Source organism: Durio zibethinus, chromosome 10 (genome assembly GCF_047325235.1).
Source record: "Durio zibethinus cultivar Kanyao isolate XHJ-2024 chromosome 10, ASM4732523v1, whole genome shotgun sequence".
In the NCBI taxonomy this organism is placed as follows: Eukaryota; Viridiplantae; Streptophyta; class Magnoliopsida; order Malvales; family Malvaceae; genus Durio; species Durio zibethinus.
This window is the reverse complement of record NC_143171.1, coordinates 14,155,400-14,165,035: the sequence shown is the minus strand read 5'-3', so window position 1 is coordinate 14,165,035 and position 9,636 is coordinate 14,155,400. Positions and strand designations below refer to the sequence as shown.

General features: G+C 33.1%; 2 pseudogenes; both read right to left on the bottom strand.

Moving 5' to 3' along the window:
- Positions 1-278: 278 nt before the first annotated feature.
- LOC111293325 (ATP-citrate synthase alpha chain protein 2 pseudogene) lies at positions 279-1,479 on the bottom strand (annotated as a pseudogene).
- A 214-nt stretch (positions 1,480-1,693) lies between these two features.
- Positions 1,694-2,782, bottom strand: LOC149516434 (protein SENSITIVE TO UV 2-like; annotated as a pseudogene).
- Between the last annotated feature and the right edge of the window lie 6,854 nt (positions 2,783-9,636).

Here is a 9,636-nt window from a genome sequence, read left to right as displayed (position 1 = left end):
TGTGAAAAAGGTTATAGCACCCTAACAATACCCATCGAAAGATGGTACCAGCTTAATTTTGTGTTATCCAATAAGCCATAAAAATTTACCAAGTAATTAATTATTGAAAATTATTCTCAATTGACTCTAATACTTTTAGCAAAAAATTGAAAAAATTCCCTTACCTCAAGAGTATACAAGGAGACTACTGTTTCACTTGCAGAGGCTCTATCGTCGGATTATTCAACAAAAAAAATTCAAGAAAAAAAAGAAATAAATAAAAAAGAATAATGATTCAATCTTTGATATAAATCCTTTTCTCTTCAAAAACTCAATATTTTGTACAAGGAAAATTGATACTTTCAACTTTTCCTCAAAAATATTATTCTTCAAAATTTTATATTATATTATTTTATTCTTTTTTTAGTTTATTCATGCAAAAAATATTCCCAAAAAAATAAACAAACACATAAATTAAAAAATAAAAAAACTACAAAATAAACAAAGAAAATAAACAATAAAAAAAACCAAAAAAAATCAAAACGGTTCGATTGGAAGGTTGACGCGGCTCAGCTTTAGACACATAAATCAACTGAAAAGAACGGCTTAGAGGATGCGGCTCGGATCGGCAGCTCAATGTGTCAGATATATGATACTAGCCCCACCTCCAGCAATCATTGTCCAGATACGCCCTTTTGGATTCAAAACAGTGAATTTTAGGGATGCACTCATCTTTTCATCTAATGAATGAATGAAGCTTTCTGTTAGGCTTAAGGCTCTTCCAAAAGGCAAAGGAAACTCTATGTTACCCCACTTATTGAAGTTCTTGAATGTAACAGTGTCATCTAACTCTCCCCTCATATCCAGTGGGTATGGTTCTCCATTCATTAGCGTAAATGGATTCATCTTCAGAAAGCTGAAATCGAGATCTTGAAAGACAAAAAAGATAGCCATGATGAAGTCACCAATCTTCCCTTGAACTTCAAAAAGGAATGTAGCTATCAATGGCACGCACGTCTTGAGAGTCATAGGTTTCTCAAATGAAAGGAAAATGGTCTTAACCTTATCCTAGTTCTATTTAATTTTGATGCTTCCACATTCTAAAAAGCTAATGGTAAAGCCAAGCCTTTCAGAGACTATTGAATGGTAATACTCTTGTTTATGGGGGACAAAAGGTTCAACATTGAAGGTGGTTATAGAAGCTTCGCAACCACCTATCTCAACTTCAATGCCAAGGTGTGCTTTGATGAATTCAGCAACTTGAGCAAGATCTAAATTGAGAGCAACCAAGCCACTCTTTCCACATTTCCCAACCAATATATCTAGCTTGACAACCAATCTGATGGATGGAAACCATGGTTCTTGGTTTGCTAACTAAGTGAAATCAATGGATTGTGTCACCTGGGTAGAGCAAATCTGGAGATGATTATTAGCTAGGCATTTGAAATGCTCTTTCAGAAGTTTCTTGGAATCGTACTCTCTGATCTTCTTCTAAGCCATTTGGATTGAAAATCTTAATACCATTCAAAGAAAGGAGATTGGTTAAGAGATGAAATGAACCGCTTCGGGGTGAATTGTTCGGGGTGAATTGTCAATGATGGAAGGATGGAAAGGTGGAGACGACAGCAAAATTAGCTTGGTGGGAACTGGTGGTGCTGTGGATTTTAGTTTTTTTTATTCCTATGATCCTTCCCTAATCTCTGTACTCTTATTGCTATTTTTTATTGCTTGCTTCAGGATTTCTTTCAAAAGTTAAAAAATGCTTCAGCAAGACATGTAGTATATGGAGCGATCTATAAGCAATAATTGCATTTTCAACACTACAAAAGTCAAACAATGACTCAAATAGAGCCTTTAATTACAACATTCCACTATTGATCTTAGTAAGAGAAGAGTAGAAACAAGATACTTTTGCAGCTTCAGAACTAAGAATAGGATGCACAAAGCTCTGCAAAGCCATATCAAAAAGCTCTTGAATACTAGTGGTTCCATTATTTTGGAAGGTGAGCTCATATTAATGAACCCAAATAGGACATCAATATCTGTGGAACAAACTGCAAACAAGTTGGCTATCAGATTTCTTCTAAACTTTTGGTCACTTGGCAAATCCTAGATGCCATGCAACTTCTTAGAAAGATCAAGACAAGCACTTAGATTTGTCTGAACTCCAATTTTCTTACAACTTGACTTAGCTGTATTCAGGCCAATCATCAAAAGTTTTTGCATTTAGAAATTCTTGGATAACCTCATGATGAGCTGTAACTGGGATTCCATGTTCTAAGTTTGCAATCCTCGACCCATGAAAATTAGCAACGTTCACTTCATTCTTTGAATCCACAAATGCAAGCTGATCCTCTTTATTTCTTTCCTTCTTAAGCTATGAACACTCTCGTTTTAGGTCCATTAGCTACTTTGAAATGTGTCTCAGCTCTTTCTTTAAGCACTTAATCTCGAGATTCTTAGCATTTTTAAAATCGTGAACTAGTCGCACAAGAGTCGAAAAAGTAGCCCATTTAGCAAAAATGCCATTGGAATTCAAGGTTCCATCGAAATTGATGGTTCTCTTAGAGAGTTCTCTAGGAGGCGAGCAACTGAGGGAATCAGTGTGAGATGACGGTGAAAAATGTAGGTGTTGATAATGTGATGATGTTGGTGGTGGTGGTGGCCGTGGCAAATGTGGTAAATAGAAGGAAGAATGAGGGTTGTTTTGGTTAATAGAAGAACAAGAAAGAACGATTTCTTCAACTTGGATAAGTTCTTCCAAGAAACTCCCATCCCATTCTTCCAAATTTTCTTCGCTCATACCCTTTTTTTCCTTGGTTTGTGTTTAGGTTTCTTCTTTAGTCACTTAACCCTCATCACTCCCTTGTTGTTGTTGCCATCTTTCTTGCTATAAATTGCAATCATTTATAAAACTATGTGATTAAGTTTTAGTGTAATTCTGATTATCACCCAAAGCTAAAAATTAGCACCAATCCTAATATCATTCTTTCAGCTTTTTTTTTTCTTTTTTTTTTAAATTAATCAGATAATGGAGAAAGGAAAAGAAATTAAACAATAGATAGACCATAAAAAAATAAAAATGATAAATACAAAGATAAAAAAAATCTAAAATAAACATGAATAAAAATCCCTACAACCGAGCTTAGATTAGTCTTGATTGACAAAGAACCCTGAACAAAATAAGGTATCTACAGCTACCCCTCTTTGTACATTTTTTGTGAAACAGGAATTGTGCAAAGACGTAGACACCCATTTAAGACTCAACTTGACATTTTATTTTTTTTGCTTTTTTTTCTTTTTTTTTGTTAAAATTTTGATCAAAGCTCTTCTAAGTAAAAGCTCAATGACAGAGACTTAACAACTTTAGAAAAATAAACAAAAGCTCCTTTAAGCAGAGGCTCAATGACTTTGGAAAAATAAATTGCTCCTCTAAACAGAGGCTCAACAACTTCAGAAAAATAAACAAAGCTCCTCTAAACAAAGACTCAATGAATTTGGAAAAATAAAAAAAATAAATAAAGCTCCTCTAAACAGAAGCTCAACAGGTTTAAAAAATAAACAAAGTTCCTCTAAATAGAGGCTCCACGACCTTGAAACTAAATGGCTCTTCTAATTAGAGGCTCAACGACTTTGGAAAATAAACTCCTCTAATCAAAAACTCAACGACTTTTGGAAAAATAAATAAAGCTCCTCTAAACAGAGGCTTAACAACTTTGGATAATAAACAAAGCTCCTCTAAACAGAGGCTCAACGACTTTGAAAAGTAAATGTTCCTCTAAATAGAGACACCACAACTTTGGAAATTAAATTGCTCCTCTAAACAGAGGCACCATAACTTTAGAAAATAAATTGCTCTTCTAAACAAAGACAACAGAACTTTTAAAAAATAAATGGCTCCTCTCAATAGAGGCATCAAAACTTTTGAAAAATAAATGGCTCCTTGACAATAATTTTCGAAGGAGTCATAAATCGTATCTGATGAAAACTCAAAGATTCATAATTTGAGTTTGCAAATCAAAGGTTCAGATTCGTAAGAACGTTTCAGCTTTACAGGAATTCATTGAAATTTGATTCTCAAAATTTCAGTTTCATAAGAATTCAAATTTGCAAGATCTTAAGATTTGTAGTTACAAATTATAAGACTCGCATCGACATTCTAAAGATTCTTATTTGAATTTTGGAGATTCTCATTCAAAAATTCAAAGCTTCTCATTCAAGCTTAAAAGTTCTCATTCAATAAGCCTCAAAGTTTCATATCTCAAAGATTCTCATTTAAAACTTAAAGCTCCAAGATTTTTCTTTGAAATTCAAAGATTCTCTTTTGAAATTCAAAGATTTTATTCAAAAGGTTCACAATTTCCTTTGAGGTGACCCAAAAATTTGCATGAATGAATGTCATGATCAAATATGCAAATACCTTCTTAATGATGCAAATGCAACAACCTAGATTCTCATTTGAAACTAAAAGATTTTCATTTGAGTTTAAAGATTCACATTCAAGAAACCTTGGACTTTCACATATTAAAGATTTTCCTTTGGAACTTAAAACTTTAAGATTTTTCTTTAAAATTCAAAAATTTTCATCTAAAGGTTCATAATTTCTTTCCAAATGACCTAAAATTTTGCATGAATGAATGTCATGATCAAAGACACACATGCCTTCTTAATGATGCAAATGCAACAACCTAGATTCTTATAATGCCATGCATGTCCAAACATCAAATTATGTGAATGTACTATTTAAACAATGATGCCAACATGTTGCATGCAATACAAATGTCAATAATGTCATGAAATCCTAGATAATTATGAAATATGGTCCTCAAGACCCTACCATCTCACATTCTCCCCTTATTTAGCTTCTCAACATTTTGAAACAAGCTTCATCAATTAATCATCATTGTTTCCATTACTTGATCACCATCCAGAGGTTTCTCAGCACTAATAAATTTTACCTATTACCCCACATGCCAGGCTTATCAACACTAACCATTTCAAAATAAATTTTATTTTCTGTCACTTGGTCATCTTTCATAAGCTTTTCAATACTAGCCATTTCAAAACAAATTTCATCATCTGTCACTTGGTCATCATTCATAAGCTTTTTAATACTAGCCATTTCAAAATAAATTTCATCATCTATCACTTGGTCATCATTCATAAGCTTCTCAGTACCAGTTTCGTCTATTACCCCATATCATTTTCATCACTTAATCATAACTCATAGGTTATATCGACCAATACATCCCCATATTCATCACTTGATTGTACCACTTTTCAAGATTTGCCCTATCTTCATTTTATTGTCCAATCCATCATCATATTCTCTATTTGGTCACATCATATGTCCTTTCAAATCATCTCTTTTAAGTTTCTACCATTTTTTTCATTTTGTTACCATCATCATCTTAGATTTCTTTTTAAAGGAATGCAAGACCTTTTTTATGCACATTGTCATTCATTCATCATATTTCAATTCTTGACAGATATAATGCACTTATACATTTTCTTGATTTATTCTAGGGATGTAACAATAAAAGAACACAAGGTGAATTATGGTAAAGATAATCAATGAAGATCTATTTTGGTACAAAACAAATAGGAAAGGAAATAAATTGGATACATGTCATTGGGATGAATGGTATGTCCAAACGATGAATACTTAGACAATTTTGAACATTAATCTAGGATAAATTTTCAAAAACTCATTCCATTTACTGTTGAAGTCATTTTGAGCTTGGCGAACTTTGCCCCAGTCTTTGAGGGATCTTCAGATGTCTTTGATCTTTCATCCATGTGAACCATTTAACCTAGATCTTTTTCTACCCAAATCACCCTTTAAGGTTTTCAATTTGAATCTTTTTTTCATTTTTTCATTTTTTTCCTCTATTTTTTCATTTTTTTTTATTTTTTTTCATCATCTTCTTTTTTTTTTCTCATTTTTCATCCATTGTTGATATCTTCCACAAATCAAACTTTCTAGCAATGTAGCATGATTCCATTGTTCCATCATGAGCATGTCTTTGCCCAACATTTGATCATTCAATTTAAGTATTCACACTTGATCCAAATATACTTTTCAAGGTTATAATGTAGGTCAAGGTGAGGGGTCATAAAAGAAATGGATATATATAATAGGCTCAAAACCAAATGATCATTTGATGCTACTTAGCATTTTGCCCTCATATCATTTCACTACTTTTTTTTTCCTCACACAAAGGATTCTTATTACTTTGCCCTAAATCATGTGTGGCATTTATTTTTTCTTTTGCTTTTCTTTCTCTTTCTATCTTTGAGACCTTTTGTGATATTTGTTTTCAAAAATTGCCCCCCAGTGTAGAGGGTGATCCTTGGTTGGGGTTCTTTAGAAAAAGAAATCATAATAGGCTCAAAGGGGTAACAATAAATGGTTTTTCAAATGGTAAAAGAAAGATGGTCATTTTTCATCTCAATTGTGAATACTTTTCTTGAACATCATCTATTGAACAAAGCTCATGAACCTATATAAAAGATTATAATCTTTAAGACATATCTATTTCACCTTTGGTAACAGCTTACTTTTTTGTTCAAATCATCTTTTCATATTAATGTGGATGAGTTCTCAAAATTAAATCCCAGAATTATTGTTATCATTGTCTAAATATTCATCATTTGAAATTTGAGAATAGGAATGTAAAGTTATGAAAGGTAACAGAGCATGGAATAATGGTTGAATGAAAGAGAAAATGTAATGAAATGCATTAAAGTTACCTTTACTAAAATGATAATAAGTGAAATCATATTGCAAAAAAGAAATCCTAACATTACTTTAAAAAAACTCTTAGAATGACAAGTAGCGTTCAACCAGTTTTAACATCCTTCTTTAAAATCATGCCCCTGTGCAATCAGGTGAAAGATTTTTATCTTGCCCCCTTGATTCATTGTGACTCTTCAGGCTTTTTTGAATTAACATATTCTTGATTCTCATTCAGAGCATTGACATTGTGATTAGGCAATGGATTACCATTAACATTAGGTGTTGTTGCTCTTCCTTGATCAAAACTTACCATTCCATCCTTGATTAACCTTTGCACCTTATACTTTAGAGTAGTACAATTTTCAGTGAAATGGCCAGTAATTCCATAGTGGTAGTCACAGTGAGCTGTAGGATCATACCATTAGGATAAGGTGGCTTGAGCGGCTCCACATGGCTTGAGGGTAATCAAGTGGCTATTATAGAGCTCTCGGTATAACTCCATATAAGTCATGGGGATTGGATCAAATACGAGCTTTTCTCGAATAGTTTGTTGCTCTCGTGAACCACTTGCCAAGCTAACAGGATGAATTTAGGGTCTTGTAGGAGTTTGAATGTTAAGGCTATATGTGGGAGCTTGGAGGATAAAAATGGGCTGGTATGTGGATGAATTAGGTGGTTGTGGGGCTGGTTGGTATAGATAAGATGCAGCATTGTTCATAGTAGGATAGTATGGAGAGTAACCTTAGGGTGGATAGAGTTTATATCCCCTGAACTATCTGTTAAAGCCTACAGCTTGAGCTTCAATCTCTTTCTTCTCAGGTGCCTTCTTGGTTTCTCCTCTTTTTAGTTTACCATTTTTAATGGCATTCCCAATAATTTCTCTTAAGATCACCATGTCAACGAAAATTTTTATGGCATTCCCTATCATCTTTTTATAATAGGCAAATTTTAAAGTGCTGACAAACAATACGGTGGTCTCCTTTTCAGTAAAAAAAGATTGCACTTGAGAAGCAATATCCCTCCACCGTTGGACATATTCTTTGAATGATTCAGTTGCTTTCTTTTCATATTCTATAAAGAAAGACGATCAGGGGCTAAGTCTATTATATGTCGGTATTGACAATGAAATCAAGAGCGATATCACTCCAAGAACAAATGCGTGTCCTATCCAATTGGACATACCATCTAGTAGCAAAGCTTGTTAGGCTGTCTTAGAATACATGCATTAATAGCTTTTTATTATTAGCGTGGGCAACCATTTTTTGACAGTATATGGTAATGTGAGTTTTCGAATATTTTGTACCATCATATTTTTTAAACTCTGACACCTTGAATTTTGGAAGAATAACCACATTTGTGATTAAACAGAGTCTAGCAGCATCAACTGAGCCATAAAAATCGACTCCCTTCATTGCTTATAGCCTTTCCTTTAACAAGTTTATCTTTTGTTCAGCTTTTGAAGCTTCTACAGGCTCTTTCTCTTTAGGCTTCAATTTTTCTTTTTCTTTTGGATCATCCAAATTAGGGACTGATATTGGTTCTACTATCTTTTCAGTAAAGACAGGATTTATATAACTTTGGTATCCTCCTTGATTTGAAGCTGATGGCATTCTAGGATATGTGTATCCTTGGTGGAGCTATCCTTAAACCTTTAACACCATAATTATGATTAGAAATGCTATGCTATGCTTTATGTATGATATGTTGATGCAAGAATGAAATGTACATTTTTATGGATGAAATCTAATATGAAATGGATGCAAATGATAATGTTAAAACATGATCGTGAAAATAATGCAGATGCACAAAATTAAACAAACAACATGGTTACTTTCATAGATGAAATGAAAGTGATGCCGATGCATAAAGTTACATATGATAATGAAAATGATGCAAAAAGTCAGATAATCAAAATCATTAAATAAACACCTCTTTTATGTCTTAGTTTCAGGGTATATCTATCATTAGGTAAAAAAGGCTTTATCTTAGAGTTAGGCACTTCTAAGGTTCACTATATGTGATTCAAAGTTAAAGTCTAAAGGTTCTCAAATTGCTCTTTACATCATTGTCCATCACAGACTAGTAAGGCACCCTAATCTTCACCCATTACAGGCTACAAGTGAAAAAGGTTCAATTTAAGTGGGAGTATTTCGCTAGCCACTGCGGAGGCATTAAACCTCACGAAAGTAAGAAGTGCTTTTCTCCCTTTTAGAGGGACGGAGCTCTGGTATAGAGCTCATGTTATGCACATGCATATGAATGACAGAATTAAAAAAGTAAATAAATATGAATGAATAAAAAACTATATAAAAAGTTCAATTTTATTAGGCTTTTGGATAATACAAATTTATTTGTTGGCCTGACTCTTGACTTTCCCTAGTGGAGTCGTCAAATTGTCATAACATTTAGATTTGGGGATCTATCGCTAGATATTGTTTTTAGGAGTCACCACCAATCTTTTTTATCAAGGTGTGATTGGCCACCTAAGGAATCTATCCTTTTAAGGAATACCTAAGTCTAAGGGTCCCTAAAAGAATAGGTTCAGGTCTACTAACAGAATAGGGTTCGAGAGTACAATTATGTGTGAAAAAGGTTATAGCACCCTTACAACGTCTATCGAAAGATGGTACCAGCTTAATTTTGTGTTATCCAATAAGCCATAAAAATTTACCAAGTAATTAATTATTGAAAATTATTCTCAATTTACTCTAATACTTTTAGCAAAAAATTGAAAAAATTCCCTCACCTCAAGAGTATGCAAAGAGACTACTGTTTCACTTGCAGAGGCTCTATCATCAGATTATTTAACAAAAAAATTCAAGAAAAGAAAGAAATAAATAAAAAAAAAATAATGATTTAATCTTTGATATAAATCCTTTTCTCTTCAAAAACTCAATGCTTTTGTACAGGGAAAATTG